Below are 24,403 nucleotides of genomic sequence, written 5' to 3' on the forward strand. Positions count from 1 at the left end.
TGTGGGTGTGTGGGTGTGTGGGTGTGGGTGTGTGTAACAGATAAGACAGGAAAATCGAGAAAAATTTACGGCCCTACTTTAAAACATAAAAAGAAGTTAAAATACTAAACCAGATTAAATTTACTTCAGCTTTCTAAACAATTGGGTAGACTTCTCTAAAACAAGAATGATTTCAGCAGGAGATATTATGGGAAGAATCCGTCTCTTGCTGTTCCTGTCTTCCTTAGAGGATATCTTCTAAACAATATTGATTGAAACTGAGGTGTGTTTGTTTTGTATAAAACCTGTGTGCCCTGAGAGAAGGATAAGGCCAGGGCAGGGAGCACATAACTGCCAGCTTCCGGCAAAACCATCAATGGCCTGAGAGAACAGTTGGAGCAGACTCAGCCCTGCTTTTATTGGGGCTGATTTAAAAAACAAGAACAGCTGTGTGACCTGAGGGAAAGTAGAAACCAGGAAGCCCAGGACAAGGAACAACTTAGGCCCAGGGTACCTTTGAACTCATATGTCCCAGTTCAATAACTGGGATAATCTTTTAATAAATATTATTAATTAATAATAATAATAATAATAATAATACCACCTTTATTGTCAATGTACAACCTGTGTACAATGAAATTAACTGAGCCTCTGAGGAAAAATCTCTGGCTGTCTTCCTGAAAACTTTTTTTTTATGCTACAAGGAGTATGCAGAAGAGAAATTTCTTCCTGTGATAGATGGTGAGCTATGTTTTCAGTTTTTATGAATGTGTGTGCATGTGTGTTTATTTATATATATATAAAGTTAGGGTCATATACCTATCAGCTCCTGAAGAGCAAGCACATCAGTAAGCCTGAGAGAACCCTTGTTATTCTATATTTTGGACTATTTGTTTGTCGTACTATTCTAAAATGGTTAGCTGCCTTGTGTGCCTTTGCCGAAAGATAGTATATACGACTGCAACAAACAAACAATCTCCCTCAAATATAAAGATAATAATAATAATAATAATAATAATAATAATAATAATTTATTATTTATACCCCACCCATCTGGCTGAGTTTCCCCAGCCACTCTGGGCGGCTCCCAATCAAGTGTTAAAAACAGTACAGCGTTACATATTAAAAACTTCCCTGAACAGGGCTGCCTTAAGATGTCTTCTGAATGTCAGGTAATTGTTTATCTCTTTGACATCTGATGGGAGGGTGTTCCACAGGGCGGGCGCCACTACCGAGAAGGCCCTCTGCCTGGTTCCCTGTAGCCTCACTTCTCGCAATGAGGGAACCGCCAGAAGGCCCTCGGCGCTGGATCTCAGTGTCCGGGGAGAATGAAGGGGGTGGAGACGCTCCTTCAGATATACTGGACCGAGGCCGTTTAGGGCTTTAAAGGTCAGCACCAACACTTTGAATCGTGCTCGGAAACGTACTGGGAGCCAATGCAGATCTCTCAGAACTGGTGTTATGTGGTCCCGGCGGCCACTGCCAGTCACCAATCTAGCTGCCGCATTCTGGATTAATTGCAGTTTCCGGGTCACCTTCAAGGGTAGCCCCACGTAGAGTGCGTTGCAGTAGTCCAAGCGTGAGATAACTAGAGCATGCACCACTCTGGCGAGGCAGTCCACAGGCAGATAGGGTCTCAGCCTGCGTACCAGGTGGAGCTGGTAGACAGCTGCCCTGGACACAGAATTAACCCGTGCCTCCATGGACAGCAGTGAGTCCAAAATGACTCCCAGGCTGCGCACCTGGTCCTTCAGGGGCACAGTTACCCCATTCAAGACCAGGGAATCCCCCACACCCACCTGCTCCCTGTCCCCCCAAAACAGTACTTCTGTCTTGTCAGGATTCAACCTCAATCTGTTAGCCGCCATCCATCCTCCAACCGCCTCCAGGCACTCACACAGGACCTTCACCGCCTTCACTGGTTCTGATTAAAAGGAGAGGTAGAGCTGGGTGTCATCTGCATACTGATGAACACCCAATCCAAACGCCCTGATGATCTCTCCCAGCGGCTTCATATAGATATTAAAAAGCATGGGGGAGAGGACGGAACCCTGAGGCACCCCACAAGTGAGAGCCCAGGGGTCTGAACACTCATCCCCCCCACCACTTTCTGGACACAGCCCAGGAGAAAGGAGCGGAACCACTGTATAACAGTGCCCCCAGCTCCCAGCCCCTCTAGACGGTCCAGAAGGATGTTATGGTCAGTGGTGTCAAAGGCCGCTGAGAGATCCAGCAGAACTAGGAAACAGCTCTCACCTTTGTCCCTAGCCCGCCGGAGATCATCAACCAGTGCGACCAAGGCAGTTTCAGTCCCATGGTGAGGCCTGAATCCCGATTGCAAGGGAATAACCCAAATATGTCAATGGCGGCAAGCAGGAAGGAAAAAGAACAGGACATTTCAGTGTGAACTTGCTTGCTCCCTTCCCCACAGGCAATGGAGTGGACTGGACTAGCCTGCAATAATTTGTTAATAATCTTCCAGGGGCCACCTACAAGCGCTGGATGGCAACAGAGACAAATATGGGTGGAGAATTAGACTGACTCTTACCTTTGTATGTTAGTATGCTTTCTAGGAATAGAAAAGTCAGAGATTTGTACACCCCATATCTCCATCCTTGCAGATAAGAGGAATTATCTGTAGGGCAACCAGCCCCATATAACCAGCATGGTGGTGTCTAATTAGTGCCTAAAGGGTTAAAACCATAGAGTCAGCTGTACTGCCAGGCTTCGCCTATGTCACTTCCCCTCACCTTGGGAGGAAATGGGTAGCCAAGCATTTAGTTTTTCTCACCCTACATGTGGGTTTCATTATGTAAGGAGTACTGAACTGATTAGACTATCCACATGGCTTTAACCAGCCTCTCTTGTTTCTGACCAGAATGGAGTCTGAAATTAGGATTTTTCTCTACCAGTAGTTTATAAATTTTTACCTTTTGTAACTCATCAACTGCTTGTCCATTTTTTCTGACTGCTATATGGAAAAGAACAAGAAACTGGCCTTTGGAGGGTTTGTAAGTAATCCATTTTATAACCGCCCAAATTATGTGGTCTATCTCTGTGCTAGGGAAATGTAAAAGTTTGGAAATAACTTTTAAAGGGGACATTTTAAAGGTTTTGCAACCTAAATATGCATGCTTTTCTTTGTTGCATGTTTTGCAATGTTAAATCTCTGCTGGGGTTCTCTCACCAAAGTGAACATGCCCCAAACTTGGGCCTTGGCTTCCAGGGCTAAGGGCAAAGGCAAATTACAGACTAGCGAGAGCATTTGAGGAGGGAGCAGTGCAGAACCAGTGAGCGGTGTGGTCCTCTGTCTGTGATTCCCAGTAGTGGGGCCCCACTGGTGGTGTGTAAATCACATCAGTTCCAATTCTAAGGCCTTGTACTTATGTCCCCACAACTGCAAATCAGTAGACTTTTTTTTTTGCTTCACTTGATCACTTACAGCTTCATCTGAATGTTGCATATTCTGTGCATGTTCTCATTTATGACTTTTGCAGAATGTGGCATTTATCAACAGTTCTGCTAATTCCTAATAGTCAATTAGTAGCAGGATATTGGACTTGTTCCCCTCGATGGAATTCAGGCTCTCATAAGATGCATGGTGTTGTCTCACTGTTCCAATTTATATCAAAGCTTAATGCTCATTGTTTTCCTAATTGCACTCTTTGCACTTGCTTGATGTTATTCCATTTTCTCTTCTGTGCTGACGATCATAGCTAGAGGACGAATGAAAACAGTAAGTTGTCATGTCAGGTTTCCACTTAATAGTTTGGCTACCATGGGACCGTAATTAAACCCCCCAATTTCAAATGTTCCAAAATTCCCAGCTGTCTCATGGTGCAAGACAGGATACAGTTCACATTACTAAACAATGGCCTCAGTAGCTATTTTGACCCACGTCTAGACTGATAAATTTCATTATGTGATTAATAAACTTTAACCCACTTTAAGTAGCCAGGCATTTTGTTGACTGTTTTGCAGAGTATCTAAATTTTAAAAACCAAGAATGATACATCTAATGAAATGGACTGTAGCCCAAGAAATCTTATCCCCGAGCAAAGATTTGAACCCTTATCTCCCACTTACTAGTCCACCATGCCACACTGGCTCTCCAGAACAACCTGGCTACACCTATATGGTGTCATTTGCCATCTCCTGTGACCTAGCAACCTCACCAGGTCTAATGGGCACCAGCCGCAACTGATTCAAGCCATCTGTGTCTGTATCTAGCAAGAGCCTTAATATGAAGGTTGTGAGGAAGTAGCAGACACTGAAATGAGGTTGTTTCAGGTGCTTTACAGCTGTCAGGTTGCACCCTGGCCTCCTGGGAAAAGCCACTTAATGACTAATCCCTTCTCTCTGCAAATACAACACCTGACTGTTATTCACTTCTGCCTGGAGGTAAGAGCACATGCAATTCAGCTGCAGTGATGGAGTATGGATAGGGATGAAGATCACAAGCAGGATTCAGTTTGGGGTTCCCAGTAGGTTTATAAAAAACACTCACAGATTACCAGTTTTCTCCTGACTACCATGATGAGCCCTTGTCAGTGTTCCAAATTTTCCTTGGTGTTCCTTCACTTGTATATATTTGTTCTTCTGCCTGTCATTTTGAATTATTGTAACTCTGTCTTTGGAGGTTTTGAATATTTCTGAATAATTCATTCTCTCTGCTTTCCCTGGGATGCCGCTCAGACTGCTATTAATCATACTGCATTATTTAGCTGTGAGGAACTTAGGTGCTCTCCCCTCCCCCTCCCCCCAATTGTGGTTTTTCTCTACTCCACAAAGCAGCAGGACTTCTAAAAAGCTTTGACCATGAAAAAAGGCTTCTTTATTTAGAGCAGAAATCCTATACACACTTTTCTGGGAGTAGGTCCCATTGTGTTCAATGGGACTTATTTCTACTTAGGATGGCAGTGTTAAGATCTTTGTTTCTTAGTACATTTTGAGAGAATGTGGAGGCAGGCTCAGAAAGGATGAAAACACGGGACATATTATGAGGGAGGCAATATTTAAAGGGCGCATCGTCACATAGTGGAGAAGAAGTAAGCGAAAAGTGCAAGAGACTTGTTTGCTTTTTGCTCTGAGAAAACCCCACTCAGAGTTTTGTGTGACCACCTACACTACACCTTCTCCATGAAAAACCATGAGGGCAAGAGATAATATTCTTTTCCTTAATAAAAACAAACTTATTTGTCTCAAATTGATTGCATGTGTCATCTGCATGTGGTTGTGCTTTTAACTTGACACTGCTAATCTACATTCAGGGTACAAAGAGCCTGTTCTGTGTGTAGTGGCACTCCCATTCAACTGACTCCCCACAATTTCAAACTGGCTTCTGGCAGCTACTATCTACCCCATGGGAACTGAATCAACCTTAAACCAAGGCTGATTACCCAGGATATAGAGATGGCAGAGAGCTCTGCCCCAGCAGGAATTCAGACTGGAAACCAGAATTCTAGGACAATGAGCAGAGTGGACTTAGGGTTTGGGCCTGGACTATTCCAGAAACCACCGTATTTTTTGCTCTATAAGACGCACCCGACCATAAGTCGCACCTAGTTTTTAGAGGAGGAAAACAAGAAACAAGAAAGTGACGCAAAGCCTCTTGAGCAAAGAGGGAGGAGCGCTCCCGCTGCGCTCAAGAGGCTTTGCGTGGCTATCCCTGAAGCCAGAAGAGTAAGAGGGATCGCTGCGCACCGATCCCTCTTGCTCTTCTGGCTTCAACGATAGCTGCGCAGCCTGCATTCGCTCCATAAGACGCACACACATTTCCCTGTACTTTTTAGGAGGGGAAAAGTGCATCTTATAGAGCGAAAAATACGGTATTTGATGAAAAGGGGACTTGACTATAATATGTATTTCTAGCACCACTGCTACATTCACGGTGCGATCCTATGCAGACTCAGAAGACTCATAGAGTTCAATGGGGCTTGCCATCTTTTGTACAGTGGTACCTTGGGTTACAGACGCTTCAGGTTACAGACTCCGCTAACCCAGAAATAGTACTTCGGGTTAAGAACTTTGCTTCAGGATGAGAACAGAAATCGTGCGGCGGCGGCAGCAGGAGGCCCCATTACCTAAAGTGGTCTTCAGGTTAAGAACAGTTTCAGGTTAAGAACGGACCTCCAGAACGAATTAAGTTCTTAACCCAAGGAATGTTCATTGCATAAAATGAACATTCCCTAAACTATCAACCACCACCTAGTGGTGGACTTTGGGCTCTCAAATTTCATTGGCGCCCTGTGCTACACTAAACTTTGGCACGTGTGCCCCTGCGCTTCATTCAATAGTATTGTTGTGATGCCCAGTGTGGCCAAACCAGTTGCACTTCCCTAAAACTGCCTCTGCACCACCCCTTTCTGTGGCCTTAGCAGTAGTTGCAAGCAAGGAGAAAGCAGAGGCCTGGCTGAACAAATCTCTGAATACTTGTAAGGTCTCAGTGTCACTTGATGGATTAATTGCTTGCTTGTTGTAACTGTCTTAAGAGGTTAATTAAACTCACAGCAGGTGTTAACATACCTCTGGCCATAGGAGGTCTTGCTTCTGTGAAGGGAGATTAATTGGATGAATGAACAATTGTAAGTCAATGGAGCGTATCCCTTCTGCTGACTTGAGGGGTTTCCTTCATTTCAGTTGTGGAAGTCATCCAAGCTGCCTTTCCTCAGCTCACATAGGCCTAGCAGGATAGGTTTGTCACTTTTCTTTCCCCAATGGGACAGCCAATGTTAATTCTTTTCCCCGCTTAATAACAAAATGGCAACCTGCAAGAGTATTGCACTGAAAGCAGTATCCCTGCAACATAAGGCACAATCACTAAAACATACCCTCCAGCCATTCTCCGATGAAAATAGGAGACCATTCCATAATGACCATTTTACTATTTATACCCCACACATCCTACCGGGTTTCCCCAGCCACTCTGGGCAGCTTGCAGCGTACTGTATATAAAAACATAATAAAACAGTAATTATTATTTTTTAAACTTCCCTATACAGGATTGCCTTCAGACGGCTCAGGGGCTGGATAAACTCCATACCCTCCATCATTTCTCCAATGAAAATAGGGACATCCTAAGGAAAAATGGGGCATTCTGGGATCAAATCAGAAGCCAGGGTGGCTTCTCTAAATCAGGGATGCCCCTGGAAAAAAGGGGAACTTGGAGGGTCTGCTAACAGCTGGAGTGAAGATAGTGGTAGTATTTTAAACAGCTCCCTGGAGGTTCTTCATCAAGAGCATTAACCAAACATTACAAGTTCATACAATGCTAGAACTCGTGGACATCCAATGAAGCTGAATGTTGGAAGATTCAGGACAGGTAAAAGAAAGTACTTCTTCACATGGAGCAAATTCCATAGTTTAACTATGCACTTACAGGAGGCAGTGGTGGCAACCAACCTTTATATGGCTTTAAAAGAGGATTTGGACCAATTCATGGAGAGAGAGGGCTATTGATGGCTACTAGCTGTGATGGCAATGCTCTGCCTACACAGTTGGAGGCAGCAATGGTTCTGAATACCAGTTGCTGGAAGCCACAGAAAGGGAGAGCGCTCTTGTGCTCGAATCCTGCTTGTGGGTTTTTCTCACAGGCATCTGGTTAGTCTTCTGGTCTTAATTTACAGCATAAAATCTATATCAGCAAGACAACACTGACACAGGCTTGCCTACCTCCATACGATACAGCTATATTTTTGAAGAATGCATTTATAACGCAGCGATACTTAATGAAGGATGCATTTATAAACAAATGTGAGTTAATGCACATTAGTTTATAAATGCACCCTTCGTTAATGTGGTTTGACCTTCATGTTGAAACAAATATTTACTTGGAAATTATTTTTTTACTGGAACATTTGCAGCTATTTCAAAACATGGCAACTTCCCTTTCATAGTTGTAAATTGGAAGAAGAGAAATAGAAGACATTGGAAAATTAACACACTTACTTGAGCACACGAAAACCGCTATGTGAATTCTCTTCCAGTAGACATTCAGCTGGTGTCCTCACTGTTAACCTTCAGAGGACATAATGGTGGGGTTGTCCCCAAGCACACTGAGGGCCAATGGTAGATACAGTTCTCTTGAAGGCCACGGGTAGTCAAAATTGGTGCTGAGGTTTCCTGCATGGATGTGCAGGCTAATGAGAAAACCACTTAGGAATGCAGCCTTTGGGTGGCCCAGTGGCACACACAGAAGAGCTTTAGGTATCTTATATAGTGGGACTCAATTTGAAGTACACATTCATGGAATCAGGTCTTCCGAGTCCCACATTTTGCTTCGGGCATCTATTTCTAAATAGGATCATGAGAAATATGAGGTTTAAAGAGTTAGGCCCCCAAATACGTTATTCTAATCTTCCTCTCATACTCCCTCCAACAATATTCCAGATAACCAATTTATGTGGTGTTAACTCTTTTCAGACTACTTTTTAGAAGAGCTTGAATAATCTTATCTACATTGTGGCAGTACAAAGCAATGAAAACACAATAAGTAATTAAACAGTGTTTTTTTTAAATAATTAAAAAAAACCTCTTTCATTCTCCCTGCTGTAGCTCCAGGGGGACTTTTGTTATATTATGCAGTGTACGAAGTTAGTTAGCAAAAGATAATCCATTCAGGCCCTTTGAACGCTTGCCAATTATAGCACACATTGACTTTCAGCAATAATACAATAAAAGAGCAGAGGAGCTGCAGGATTACATATTTAATTTACTTTAAACACATCCAAAAGGAATGAATTTTAAAACATTTTATCCAGTTCTAAAGTAACTTAAATGTCCATGAATCTCAAATGTCAGAGCACTAGAAGGTCAGGGGCTTTAAATAAAAGGAGTCAATACAGCAAAGGAAAGCATTATGCCACACTACAAATTCATGCAAATCTAGGAAATAGGAAGTTTGGCATTTTCAAAGAGCCAATCAAAACCACAGCACAGCCCATCCCTTGTTGCTAGTTACAGGCTGAATATTGTTGCCCTCTAGTGACCAGCATGTTCTTCAGCCGATTGCTTCACTTTGTGTTACCTCATCACCTCTATATGCCGTTCGATGCAAGAGGTGCCATTTTGGTCGGTTCAGAAAATAAAATATAACTGGAACATTAGGGTAGAAAAGAGATATACACGGAGACCCTCCCCTAGTGTAGCAGACCAAGGCTACATTCCCAAGAATACTTGCTATCACAGCTGGGAGACCAGAGGCAAATAAAGCTTTTCAGAAGTAGGTGGATGGAGGTGAAATAAGGCAGGGATGAACTCCCTTGGTCCCTGGTGTGACTCTGTTGAGCTTCTAGGTGCTTTCTGGCCATCTGCAGCAGTACGTAGGGTTGCCATATGTCCTGATTTCCCTGGACATATCTGGAATACTGTAGTCAGCAGCAGTGTCTGTGCGGACATCAGGGAAATGTCTGTGAAAATATCGACATATGGCATCCCATGTCGACAGTGGCGTTTTTGCTGTTTTTAAAAATAGCTAAAAACAAAATGGTAGGCCAGTACTCTAGTAGAAGCTTTCACATGGGTCAAAGTGTAAGAGAAAGGCTTCCAGATTCTGACTGCCACAGTTCCTGGCCTGAGACCTCCCCAGCATATTACAACTTATCAGAAAATAAGTTCCTTTGGGTTCAATAGCGTTCAATATATACCTTTAGGGTCAGCCTGCTCATAATTTAACCCTGGATGATTTGCATTCCTTTACAATTGGCCTCTGGGTGCCAACTTAAATAAAATATTGGGGGGGGGGCAGGTAAGTCCCACCCCACTTAATCGATCACATGACACAGTGCACACACACTGTTTGAATGGGAATGCCCATCAACTTTGTGGGGACCCAGCCCCCTAAAATATTTTATTGTTGGGGCTCCTGTGATTGGCCTAGTTTATTCCTGTAGCAAATGTTTGGATTTGCTGACTTTGAGATATTTTGATAAGGGCTGAGAAGGTGAAAAGGAAGGAAAGGAAACCTAGGAAATATGCTTATTTCCCCATGCAGCTCACTTCATCCCTGTCCATTGTCCATGCTGGTTCCTTCATTTCAGTGGGGCCAAAGTAGACCCTGGTGATACGGGAATTCCATGTTTTGATTTAGGTAGGAGATTTGGGATTGTTTCCCAAAAGAATGGCTTCAGTCAAGATGTCAAAAGCATGCCCAGAACAGATACATTGTTTACTGTACTAAATTAATGGGACAGAGCACAGTAGCTAATATCCAGTACAGACTTTAGCTAGTCATTCACTTTCTTGCTAATGTGGTACAGCAAGCCAGTCTCCCTGGCACCTGTTAAAAGAAAAGCCACATTGCAATTTATGCACTAATGTGTAAACACAAGCAGGATATCAAACATTTTGAACAATTTTTGGAATTTCCCACTGTGATTTCAGGTTCCAGGGTGCCAGTTCAGCAGAACCGTAGTTCTCACAAAGGTATATTCTCTGAACCTGCACTTTACTACCATTGGACTAAAGCAGGGGTCAGCAAACTTTTTCAGCAGGGGGCCAGTCCACTGTCCCTCAGATCTTGTGGGGGGCTGGACTATATTTTTTGGGAGGAAATGAACACATTCCTATGCCCCACAAACAACCCAGAGATGCATTTTAAATAAAAGCACACATTCTGCTCATGTAAAAACACGCTGATTCCTGGACTGTCAGCAGATTGGATTTCAAAGGCGATTGGGCCGGATCCAGCCCCCGGGCCTTAGTTTGCCTACCCATGGGCTAATGGCTATGAAGCCTTAATGTGAACGATTTTAAATAATGCTATTTATTTTCTTTCATTTTTAATTTCACAGGTTTATACACTGCTTAATTGTAATAAAACCTCTTAAGTGGGTTTTTTTTATTAAAAAAACCATTAAAATTGTTAGTAATAAAACAGTTGTGTCAAAACATTCAAAAGATATTGAAGTCAATGGTAAGAGATTAAGACATGTCAGCATTCTGGTTAGGCACTGAAAATATAGGGTTGCCTATAAAAACCAGTACACCCCAAAAGTTGAACCTTTTTAAAGAAGACCCTAAAATTGTTGAGCCAAAAATGATTTTTCCATTGACTTAACTAAGATCCAGGACAAAGCGCTGCCTTTTGGATATTCCCCCAGACGTTTTGGAAATCACAGTAATGTAAAGGAAAATCTGGACGAATGGCGGCTCTATGAAAATATTACTGTGGAGATGCCTGCCTGGTGTCAATAGGTGAGGAGTTCTAAAGTGTAGGTGCTAGGAGATTGATTTCTTATAAGTGCAGAATGATTATTATGTTGCACCAGTTCTGCAGATTGAAGTGGTGGAGTCGTCTTATAGGGCAATCCTACAAGTAAATTGGTCCAAGCTTTGTACACCAATAGCAACACCTTGAACTTGGTTCAGTAACAAATTGGTAGCCAATGCAGGTCTCTGAGCACAGGTGTTGTATGCTGACAGGGTCTCAGTCCCATTAGCAACCATGCCGCAGTATTCTGCACTAACTGCAGTTTGTGGATTATGTGCAAGGGATCAAATGATGGCCACTCATATTTCCCATAGTTTTTGATTTACTTAATAGCTACCACCGTTTCCTCAATGTGCTCTGCTGACTGTGGCTAGGCAGGCTACATACCATTCACTAAAGTCCCTATTCCTTAGCCAGTTGTTCTTTCCTTCCTTCAACCAATGACCTTTCAGACTTCCAAACCATTAGTACCCCTTCCCCATGGGTGGGTGGCCTGTGACCCACCAATCTCATTTTATGTAGCTCTGTAAAGGTAAAGGTAAAGGGACCCCTGACCATTAGGTCCAGTCGCGAACGACTCTGGGGTTGCGGCGCTCATCTTGCTTTATTGGCCGAGGGAGCCGATGTACAGCTTCTGGGTCATGTAGCCAGCATGACTAAGCTGCTTCTGGTGAACCAGAGCAGCGCACGGAAACTCCATTTACCTTCCCTATTTATCTACTTGCACTTTGACGTGCTTTCGGACTGCTAGGTTGGCAGGAGCTGGGACCGAGCAACGGGAGCTCAACCTGTTGTGGGGATTCGAACCGCCAACCTTCTGATCGGCAAGCCCTAGGCTCAGTGGTTTAGACCACAGCACCACCTTCATTTTATGTAGCCCCAGATGCCTCCAAAAGCTGCCTGAATATTCAGTACCATCAGACGTTTCCTCTTTATATTTTCTGTGCTTTAAAAATTGCCCCCCCCCGTGTAGTTTCAGGGCAATCCTAAGGGACTGTTATTTGTTCAATAAAAATAAATGGATTGGTTTAAAACTGTTTTCTGGGTTGTATGGCTTCGGGTAGACTTTTCATATCTAGATCTAGTATGCAGCCCCTGACAGATTATTCCTAAAAGAAGGAGACCTTTGGCAGAAGAAAGGTTGGCCACCTTTGCCCCCACAACCTCATTCAGGTGGGGAAATTTTCTACTGCTAGATTTTTCTACTTAACAGTTTCCATTTCTAGAAATATATTTTAATAAAAAATAAAGAATACAAAGCCCACACCCACAGTAACGTTAGTGTGCTTGTTTCCTTTCTGTTTTGTTTACAATACCACCTATGTCCAGGGTGCTTTACAAAGAATGCTTGGACAGGTTTCTGCCCCAAGAGGCATACAGTCTAAAAGTTGACACAAGGGAATTGAAGGAAGGGGAAGGAAATGGAAGCAGAGATTAAACAGGGGAAGAATACATGATGATTACAATGGCATATCTTTAGTTTAGTTACAGTAGAGGGTATTGAATCTGAGAGGTTACTCCAAAGGCTAATTATGGGTACAGTCCAACCAAGACAGGACAATTGGCATGAATACAATACAACTTTGATATTAGATATGACTGGTAATTAATTTTCCCTGCTGACTGTTCCTGTGAAGCACATGTATATAAATAGCTCTTCAGACATGTGCCAAACTTTTCCGGAAAATCTACACCACTTCCTTCTCAGTCCTCATTCAGCTGGGCTTTCTGCCCATCACCCACCATACCTACCTTTTCTTCCCACCCAGTCCTGCCAACAGTACACAGACTCTTCATATCCCCAGCCAAATGGAACTTTCATTGCTGCCATAAAAGATGCATCTTTTGTTACAGTAGATTCTGATGCATCTCCTTGAGGCGTTGGAATGTTCAGGAACATTATTTTGACCTCACAAAAGAGAGAGAAAAGAAAACAACAAAGACTGATGGAAGCAAGACAAGCACTGCTGGCATAGAATTACTTGATTGTCCTTTTTGCAACCCTTTCCTTCAACTCATATAAACATTCTTAATTTGTTTAAGTACTTTTATTTGATATTTGGTACTTCAAGTTGGCTACCTTGAAGTCTTTTTGAGGAGAGGGGGAATAAAAATGATAAAAATGATTTTAATAAAATAAAAGATGGGATTTCACAAAAGTTTATGCCCTCTCACTTGGAAGCTAGACTCTTTGAATGCAACAGGAGATTTTGCTCTGACTAAACATGCAATGGCTGCACAACCAGTAATTCTCCAGCATCTGTTTCTCAAAGATTCCATAATAATATAACATCAGCTCAACTGGTTGGTCCATAGCCCTTATTGCTGCAGCTGCCAAAAGGGCCTTAGCACACTTTAGATTTTTCTCTGTTCAAGCCTTGAATATAAACAAATGCTGTGCCGACTTTTTTCTTTCCTTCTTTTTTAGTTTTACATCCATGTGAATAAATATCAGAGAGTGTCTAAGATTAAATGGGCAGTTTACTCCTACACATCTCCCTCTGCCCCCCTGCTAGAAATCACACAGTTTTGCATCATCCTGCAGCCCCAAACACTTGGGTTATCTGGAAATTAATAAATATTGCTCAATTATCCATGCAAGAAAAGTATTTGGTTTTTAGGAATTTGGGGAAACAGAAAAGCAACGAGTCATTAAATCAGTGGACAAAGCAGCTGCAGATACAAGTGCAGTGAATAGTGAATGCAGGCGCCACAAGACGCACTCAAATACAAGTGCGCACCAATTATGCCAAACGTGTCTTATTACAGTGAAGTGTTTCTGGAGAAAGGAAGGAGGTACGCTCTGAAGGGTTCTGTTCAAATTGCATGCAACGGTTAAGGCTTGTCTCAATCACCGACAAGGCTGTAATTATCAGAATAACGCAACCAATATTTTTGCACTTGTGGAGCACTTCAGCTTCCCCACAAAGAACTGTAATTAGCCAGCAGATGGCGCCAGAGATGGAGAGCAACCTACTCTGAAAAGGGCCAGCGAGAGGCAAGATGCAGAGGGTTCCGTAGTAATAGCTTGTGCTGGTGACTGAGCTAAAAAGAAAAGGCATTTAAAAACAAAAAACAACAAAACATGCATGACCCCAGGGAGCAGGAACTGTAAGGAAGCAGGGGGACAGAGGTCTATGGGGTCAATCTACCAGACTGGGGTCAATCTTGAGTGTGAAGTTGTTACGGAGCAATGTTGCCTGAATGTGTTGCACGTGTTGGCTCCACACACACCCTGAACAAATGATAATTTAAATTTGGAGGTGGGGGGGAGGGGTAGTGTTTGCCAGAGGTGCTGGATTTATGAGATAAGAACCCCCTTGTTACTGTGTTTGTGCCCGTCGTTTAATAGACTGATACACTTACCGGTTTGTCCTTCCCTCTGAGGCTTAAGCAGCCACTTCCAAAGTCCGTGCCAGATTCTGAATCTGGCCATCTGCTTCCTTGTGGGGAAATGCTGAGGGCTGTACTCAGGGTAGGGGGGCAGGCAGATCACCCTCATAGCTACTACAGTATTTGCATGAGGAGAAAACACCTCACTGGAGAGTCTCACACAATTACTGCTTTACCTGCAGTTACCGCTTCTGCTTTACTTTGCTTTGACCACTCTGAAATGTTGTGTAAGTGAATAATAATAATAATAATAATAATAAATATTTAGACTGTGCTGGAACCATGCTATCTTTGACTTAGGGGTTGAAGCCATGAAAGCCAGAGTTGGCCTAGACAGGCAGTCCCCACACTGTCCAATGACTCCAGGGCAGGTTTATCTATCCTTGCAAAATGGTGCATCTGAACAGGACTAGCATTTTGTTTTCTGTATGAACTATATCTGTCTCTCGTCAGAACAGTTAAAATAAAAGCAAAAAACCGTCTCTCTCTCTCTCTCTCTCTCTCTCTCGGAACAATGCTTCAAAAGGCTTTTCATTTTTTGCAGACCTGCCTTGACACTACAATAAAAATGAAAGGCACTGTCAAACCCTTCAAGTTTCCCTATTTTCCAGGGAGGTCCCTGATTTAGAGAAGCCGCCCGGCTTTCTGATCTGATTCTAGAATGTCCCACATTTCCTTAGGTTGTCCCTATTTTCACTGGAGAAATGTTGGAGGGTATGGAGTTATCCGACCCCTGAGCTGTTTGAAGGCAATCCTGTATAGAGAAGTTTTTTTAAAAAATGTTTAATGTTTTATTATGTTCTTGTATATGTTGGAAGCTGCCTAGAGTGGCTGGGGAAACCCAGTAAGATGTGTGGGGTATAAGTAGTTATGGAATGGGACGTTCCTATTTTCATCGGAGAAATGCACGGTTTGAAAATACAAATTGATGAAAGGGTAGAACTGCAACAGGAAAAGTGCTGTGCAACAGCAGACGAAGGCCAACTTAGGAGCTGCGCCATGTGAATAGCTCCAGATATCACAAACGTTTCTTAACCATTAACAGAATGTAAGCCTTGAAACACACTGGGTTTTCATACTTTACGCCAGAAAAATGCCCCTCATCCTGACTGATGGGTGTGTGTGCAAGGCAACCAGATTATCACAGGACCCTTGTATGTATATTCTCATTTGCTCTGTACAAAGACACAGTACACCTTCATGGCTCCCAGTTACTGGAGGCCAATCTGCTGCCCCATATGCATTTTACCTGGACTGCAATTTTGGCAGCATTTTTTTTTTTACCTCAAATGACAGCCTTATGTGGGAGAATAATGAAAGCAATACCAATAATAAATAATAATAAATAAAATAATAAAGCAATACATTCATTAGGAGAAGTTGACCCTGGTGTCCTATGTAGCAGCATGTCTTTCTTTTGGTTCTGTGGGAAATGGCAGTTGGGGGTTCCTAGCTAGATGGATTCAGCCCTTGCTGAACTGGTTATTTTATGTTAGTGTTTAATGGAATTAAACAGCAACTCTTAACTAAGCAAGCGCTGAAGATAAGCTTATACGGCACGATTCCTTCAGTACCGGTAGTGTTTCTGCCTTATACTGTATTGCCTTGTCTTTCTTTATATAATTTAGTAAAATATAATTATTCTACCCTCTAGATGGCAGCAATGTAACCTACATTCTTGCTGGGAAAGGAAGATCTGCCCCCCCCGCCCCATAATTTTGTAACATTTGGACCTACCACTGGCTACTGAAATGGATGGTAGCGTTCAGGTGGGAAGGCCCCATATGGTTCTACTGTTTGTATATTTACCACACTTGTGGGATTGTGTTATGGCCCCCTGGTACATGGGTTCACATTTACTTGCTTAGTGTGTGAAGAGGTCCTCAAGGCACAACTTAGAGGGAAAACTCACCAGGAGTGTGTAGCACTGTGTGGCCCTTGAATTACAAGGCAAATCAGGGTGATTGGGGGAAGGCTCTCGCGTTTTTGAGTTGAATTGTGCTGTTGACAAGCCATCTTGGGGTAGATCAGGGACTCCCTAAGTTCCTGAGTCACTTCCTTGGCTATCCAAAAAATATGCTCTGAGATTTTTTTTCCTTCTGAGAAATGAAACTAAGCTGATAGGAGAAACACCCTGAGTTTGAACAGGGAGGGTATAGATAGGGGGGGGGATCTTTAATTTTGACAGACAGGTCTAGATTTTAATCACATTTCCCCTGGGTATTCCACTCCGAAGAATTTGGTGGAGAGGTTAAAAGCTGTTTGTTTTGCACACTAATCTATACTTTCTCCTATGGAAATCAGTGGAGAGATCTACCTTTTCCAGGGAGAAGAGGCTGTAGCTCTCAAAATCTATGATGTGGGGAGAAGCCGACCCCCACCAATGACCTCTGAGGCAGCAGCATATTTGCTGGATTTGAGTTCATGCATGTGTGTGTGACATTTTAAAGAGCAGCTTTAAAACAGATCAGGCTGCTTCTCAAAGCTTCTGACATAGATGGAAGTCAAATTGTATGTAACGTTTATCAGTTGCAGTGCAGTACTGCGTGATAATGTGTGCATGCAGCTTAAAATAATAATTTTATTTGCAAAGGAAACATTTTATTTGTCAAATAATTTTGAAGAGAAATATAAAAGTGTACACGCAGCTTATGATGCCATTAAAAAGTGCTGATGGTTATTTTTCTGAATATGAAGAGCTATACAAGTTTAATTTTTTCTGCTCTGCTGAACAGGGTGGTTTGTCTAATTCATAGCCTTTTTTTGAATCTGACCCTTCGCAGCACCCTATACTCACTTTCCTGGGAGTAAAATTGTAATCCTAATACCATTTACCTGGAAGTGAACCCTACTGAATTCAATAGGACTTGCTTTTTAGCAGACATGGTTAGGATTGTTCTGTAAACCAATGGGACTTATTTTTGAGTAGATACAGGATTATCTCTCTCTTCCCATCCAATGCTATTTTAAAAGCAATTCGGCAGTGCTTTCTTGGGTGCCACTGCTGTTGTCTGGCAGATTGTGGGGACGGATGGGGCAAACATAAGTTGCTTCTCTGGAGGAAGGAAGGGGAACTGGCCTGCTCACTCAGCTGCCGTGGAGGCAAGGGGCACAGGTGCTTAGGGGGTTCAGTTGACAGTTACATCCTGGAAACATGGGGATGCTGCCTGAAGCAGGGTCCTTCACCTGATGACCAGGGGAGATTCTTGCTCTCTAGCTGTACTGTGTCATTTTTCAACCTGTGTGGTACATTGCACTGTCAGAACACCTGACACACAAATGGAGAGCCCTTAATGGTTCATCAGAAACAGACCACATTTATTCAAGTTTTCCTTCTATGTTAACTCGTCTGCAGAGCCCACTAAAACCCCTGCTCCACAGATAAATATGTGGAGAGAGGCTCTGCTGAGAACAAAATTGACTCACCTTTTTCTTCTTTTATGTGATAATTGTATGTGTCATTGCACTCTCAGTTGTCTCCCAGGTTTCCCCTCCCCTCTGTTTTCTCATTTCATGTTATTTTTCTATTTTTATTGTTGATTGTTACATTCATTATTCATTCTGCATTTTGTATGTGTTTATGTCAATAACAATTCTTTATGAATAATAATAATATACTTTTTTTTTAAGGCCATAGCATTTTTCATCAGCCAAAGGCGCTAGGCGAGCCTCCCCAGGGAGAGCCTTCCAAAAATGGGGAGCCACTGCAGAAAAGGTCCGTTCTCGTGTTGCTGTCCACCAGACAACGCACAGCAATGATTCAAACCTACTTTGCAAAAAAATAAACATCCGCTCCTGCGGGTAAGTGTTCCTTTAAGTTGGCATGCAGAAAGATCAATTGAAACGTAGTGGCACAGGTTTCACCACAGCTCTGTACTCTACGAGCAACATTCACGACCAAAATAGTTCTAATTATTATTTGCCACAGTACATTAACAAAACACCAGACAGAGGTTCTGTGGGAGTTTCAGTGCATCATAGGAACCCCTTGTTGTTGACAGTAAAGAAATGTTTGGATCATTGAAGCCGACTGCCTGTTTCTACAAATTGATGTGGATTATTTGTAGACTGACACTGATCATGCCTAGGTGTTGATAATGGATATGTGCTGTTTGCATATACAGATCAAATAACTAAGAATAAAAGAATCAGGGTTCATGCCTTTTCTTTTCAAAAGCTTTTAATAGTACACATTTGTTTTTGTCATTTGTAAAGATTTACACTCATAAAAAAAAAAACATTTTAACCCAGTATTCCCCAATAGTACCATCTTTTGTTGCCCTCACCAAACACCCAATTTTAGGTCTCTATACCTGATACAGTTTAACAATATATTATCTATTAAATACAAAGTTCTAAAATAGTTACTAGGTTGTTAATGGACATTGGTACTGCGGCTACTCTAGTAATTTTTGTGAAAGATTCTATGTGGGTTATTATAGTCAGTGAGGCATTGAAGGGGAAACTGAGGCATACTTTACAATTATAAACCCCCCTTTCCTGTCCAAAACCAGATTTTCTGTTGAGTGCAATTTACAGAAGCCAAAAACATTGTATCTTCTTCCAAATTATCTACAGTTTAAATAACCTGTAATCTACCTAAAAGTTATAGAAATACCATGTGCAATGTTTGCAAGTATGGAATTTACATTTTTCTTTTTCCTCCCTCAGACATGGTAGCAAGTGTTTACCCTCATAATATACACTGGCAAAAGCAGAATACTCTCTTCCTACCAGTATACAGTAAATCCACAATATTAAAGTGCTGGTGTGCTTTAAAACAAACTGGATAGCATTTCTCGTTTGGGTTTACTAGGGGCAATATGCTTTAAATTAGTATGTTTTAAAATAACAACAACAACCTAACAACTAAGAACTGCAGCATCAAAGAATAGGAAAAATCCCGTTCTAAACACACTCAGATGCACCAGAGTCCCAGTGAAGTCAATAGGAATCACATACATATAAATGGCAAATTCACATAACTGTCCCCACCCTCTAATGATTGCAACTTGCAATCATTTGAAGCACCCATTACTTGTCAGTAAGGCTGTCAATAGAGTCAGAATTTTTATCTGATCAATAATAGACTTTAAAACAGATGGCGGATTAAATGTTCATAAATTAGCATGTTACAAAAACCTCATTAGTATAGCATTTTTCTTGCAAATAAAATTAATTTGTGACATGAAATCTTAGTTAGTTGCTCTCTAAGCTAACCTACTCGTTTTGTTCAAATCCCAGTGATATATATTCAGAAAGCTCATTGAATTCAGTGGGACTTACTCAGTAGAAAGTGTGCTTTAGATCATAGCCTTACTGTGTAATTCTTTACATGCCTACACTCAGGGTAAGTGTGTAAAGGATTGCAGCCTTGTTCTACTAATCACACTGAAAAAAATGACTGAAGTTTTATAACCCTCATCAGCCATTAACAAATCAGTGGAGAAAAGAGCCATGAATGTAGCTGAATTTATTTCGTGGGTGCATGCAGTCCACATCCAAATGAATTCAGCAGGGGGAAAAAATCTTAATGCTTGAGATGCAGTCATTTCAATAATAGCTGCTGAAATGAATGATAGTTGGGCAAGAGCAGGTTGCTTGTGTAGTGCATCTACTATGAAATTGTCAAGCGATTGGCCTCTTCAAAATGTGTTTAGAACAGGGAGCTAAAATTAAGTTCTCAAATCCTTACCCTTGATATTGGAAAAACAGGTAAAAACACGTATCTCAAAACATATCAGCTCTGGTCTCAAAAACCTCAGACTAAAATGCCAGAACTTAGGCCTCTTCTGTTTCCAAGATGCTTGGCAGGCTTGACAATTGCTCTAGAGATTTCTACAAAAATATATATTAAAAAATCAGCATAACCATTCTACAGAATTTGTGTATTTCTCTTTAGAACCTTTTTGTTTTCTTAAAAAAAGTCAAATTATATATATATTTCAAAAAAGCCCATCCCAAAGGTATTTAAAATTCTTCGAAGATTATTGCACATGCTTTAGTACTGTAATTGGATTTTCAAAAGGGCAACTAGAAAATATTTGTATCACAAAGTAGTTTACATGCATTATTTTCCTGAACGCATTAGGTTACAGTAAGTTTTGTATTGATCTTTTTATTGAATATGATTTTATGAAGCAAATCTTTGCTTTATTGATATGCACATGGAGTTTCTGAGTGGGAAAATCCCCAAGCGTTGAAAACAGAACATCTTTAAACATTATTTTTTTTTAGGATATTGTTACAGTTCTTGAGATTTCAGTGTACATTACATTTTGCACCACATTCCCCTCTGAAATATTGCACATTATGCTCTTTGTCTGTAGTCTTTGTAGATTTGATTGCAGCCAGATCAATACTGTACATTTTAACAATTGCTGAAATTGTGTACCATCATTTTATTGACACCTCGCTATTCCATTATCAGAATCCCTTTGCCAGGGGTGGGGAACCTGCAGCCCTTTGTGTTGTTGCACTCAAACTCCCATATTTCCTGACTAATGACATGCTGAATGGGGCTGATGGGAAATATGGTTGAATAGCATCTGGAGAGCCATAGGTCCCTCACCTCTGCTGTATGCAGATGTTTGAAGCTAAGCATAGTGAGAAGATCAAGACCATGTTCCTTTGCATGACTCACTTCTGATGTCTGTGTATTACTTTGCCATATTTACACTGTAGCCTATGCATGCAGAGGCCAATGAAAGTCACCCCTGCCTGCCATCTGTATATTCTAATATTGGGTACATAGATTGTGAGGTTGGGAACGACATGTGTTGGGCTCTATGTGTCTAGCCCCCTACGCACACAAGTTGGATAGATGAATATGCAAATGGCAGGGTTGCCTGTGTGTGGAAGTGGGAACAGAAAAAAGGAGCATGGTCCCTGATACATTGTCCTTGCATAGCTTTGAATATCTGCATAGGGCTTTGGTGAATGAGAAAAAACCTCAAAACCAAAGCAAAGGATTAAACATATTTCCATCTTACTGTGCTGTCTTTTAATCCTCCCCTCCCCCTGTTAACCAGAGAAAATTACAATGATAGACCGGTTTCTAAGAATTGCACTAATTGTGGTAATATGGTCAGTAGGTCCAAAAATCATAACTTTTAGTTGATGAATTTGTAGAATTCAAATTTTCACATTCTATTTCAAACTCAATGGCTTGGAGAAACAAAAGCATTGGGGTGTTCAGGATATTGCACAAGCAGGGATGATACTGAACCAAGATTCTATTGGCACAGAGAGCTATGTAGGATACATGGGTGTTAATTCAGATATGTTGCAAAATTATACAACCTTACAGTGATTTATACCATCACTTGGTGACAAGGTCCACATGAAATGTGCTTTTAGGTAAGGGTCCAGTATGAGGTTGTCTAATCTAGTAATCATACTAGTTCCAGTTTTATTCTATTTTATTTTTAATATTATTTTGGAATTTCAAGTATTCAAAATCTGAGTTTCAAAATATTGTTTGCCTTTCCCTTTAATCAATCTTTAAATACAGTTCCAGGTCTAGACTGAATGTTTGATCGAATGAGGACCATAGGAATGCATGGCCTAGAATGTCTTTTAGCCTTAATTGGATTAACAACATATGCCAACACTGCAGTCCTAAATATGTTTACATTTACACAGAGGCAGGTTAAACTGAATTCAATGGATCTCTTCCAGCAAAAACAGGAGCATGTTGTTAAAAGCAAAGCCATCTCACCACGAAGGAGGGGCTTTCTAAAGGTGGGAAGCCTGGACTGTAGAAAAAAAGGCAGTTACCAGTGCAACAGTGTGTATGTGTGTGTGAGAGTGCATGCTTGGACGCTGCAGAAGCACCACTAATTGTGCCAGTGCAACCCTTGGGATCCTTGGAAATAATACATTTACAGTGGTATCTCTGGTTACAAACTTAATTAATTCCGGAGGTCTATTCCTAACCGTAAACCGTTCTTGACCTGAGGTACCACTTTAGCTAATGGGGCCTCCTGCTGCCGCTGTGCCGCTGGTACTCAATTTCTGTTCTCATCCTGGGGCAAAGTTCTTAACTCTTATGTACTGAAGTTCTCACCCTGGGCCAGCAGGGGGATACTGTAGATAGTTGAGGTCCACGTATGCAAATAAGGGATCAAAAGGGACGTTCAGTGATTGGATAGTTACAGAAAATGGTTACTGTTGCGTTCTAGTGGAGCTCTATATAAGCAGGCTGGCTGAACCCTTCAGTTCAGTTCTGTTCTGGCCTGTGAATAAACAAGAGCTATTTGAAGAATTGCTGTGTCGTCTGATATGTTCACCCACAACTTAACATTACCCGAGGTACTACTTCCGGGTTAGTGGAGTCTGTAACCTGAGGTGCTTGTAACCCGAGGTACCACTGTATTAACTCATTCTTTGTCTAGAGGGTGATGCTCTCTTCACTAATATATATAACTGAATTGCGTGCCAAAGGCATAGGGAAGAACCAGCCCTTCCTACTCTTGTGATCATTTTGTCTAGTTAGACCAGTGCAAAGAACTGCTTTTAGTGGTAATTTTTTTTCCAGAATTGTGAGCTGCAGTAAAACATTTTTTTTAAAAATCCACCCCTTTCTTCAACCCTTTTGCACTGTTTTAACTAGCCAAAGCTGTTTGGAGGATGAGCCAGTGTGTGTGGCGGCTTCAGGATTAAGCAGTTTGGTACCATCCAGGTTCCCTTCCCGCCCAGTAGTGAAACTCACAGGTAGCCATGGACAAATCACTCTCTTTCAGCCTAACCTACTTAAGGGAGTTGTTGCAAGCACAGAATGCACGGAAGCAGCAGTGGTTAAAAACAGGTTAACAAGAGACAACATGACAGCAGAATCCATCTCTGTGTATATAAATCCTACAGAGAATGTATTATGCTTTTTACAGGCCCCATGACCGCTACCTGCTAACATATTGACTGATGAACAGGGAACAGGTGCACAGGCAACAGAAAGGTAGGAGAGACATTTTTATATATGTAAAATAACTGTACACATTAATTTCTGGAGTTCTTGGTTATAAGGGCATTTTTTCTGGTTTATTTTTGGAATCATTATCAATTTCACTACCACTATAAAGAGAGGCCCCCCCTTTCTTAAGGAAGAGGAGCACGGCAGCAATGCTGCGGAACCTAGAATTGCAAAGCAAAACATGTCCTCAATGTAGCCACTGCCAGTCTTGGTTTGGGCTCATATTAAGCCCACCATGTGAATGGAAAACTGTTTGGCTTTAGCATTCAGCATGTGGATGAAGACTGGGTTCTGCTAGACCAGTTTGGGTGATTTTATTTATCAAAATCAGCATGCTACTGAACTGTAAATAAAACCCCTAAGCAGCTGACAATGAACAGAAAAGATCCATTAAAATCTGATGATTCCAGGTTTACATAGAGCAGATGCCTGATCATTATGCTGAGAAAATTAGTCTGGGGTTGATCCTGTTAAGACTGATGGGAGGCTAATACAATTTAAAAGCACTCCTAAGATGATCTTCCTGTTACTGCAGGAATTCTTTGCATTCTTTGAATTTACAGTCGTACCTTGGAAGTTGAAAGGAATCCGTTCCGGAAGTCTGTTCGACTTTCAAAACGTTCGAAAACCAAATCGCAGCTTCTGATTAGTTGCAGGAAGTTCCTGCAGCCAATCAGAACCTGTGGAAGCCCCGTCGGACGTTCGGCTTCCAAAAGAATGTTCGCAAACTGGAACACTCACTTCCAGGTTTGCGCCATTCGGGAGCCAAAACGTCTGAGTTCCAGGGCTTTCGGGATCCAAGGTACAACTGTACTTTATGGGATACACCTGCAAACCTCAAATAGGTTCTT

The 24,403-nt window shown here is 41.8% G+C and overlaps 1 long non-coding RNA gene across 3 annotated transcripts; it reads left to right on the plus strand.

Annotated features, from left to right (window-relative positions):
• The first annotated feature begins 554 nt into the window (after nucleotides 1–554).
• Nucleotides 555–24,368, plus strand: LOC308470683. 3 transcript variants are annotated; one of them, XR_013982548.1, is made up of 3 exons: nucleotides 555–720; nucleotides 18,212–18,382; nucleotides 23,470–24,368. It is a non-coding gene; the product is annotated as an uncharacterized lncRNA (long non-coding RNA). The 3 variants fall into 3 exon arrangements; XR_013982549.1 differs by lacking the exon at nucleotides 555–720 and adding an exon at nucleotides 2,528–2,990; XR_013982550.1 differs by lacking the exon at nucleotides 555–720 and adding an exon at nucleotides 14,207–14,808.
• Nucleotides 24,369–24,403: the final 35 nt, after the last annotated feature.

Source organism: Podarcis pityusensis, assembly GCF_964106645.2.
Source record: "Podarcis pityusensis genome assembly, chromosome: 2".
NCBI lineage: Eukaryota > Metazoa > Chordata > Lepidosauria > Squamata > Lacertidae > Podarcis > Podarcis pityusensis.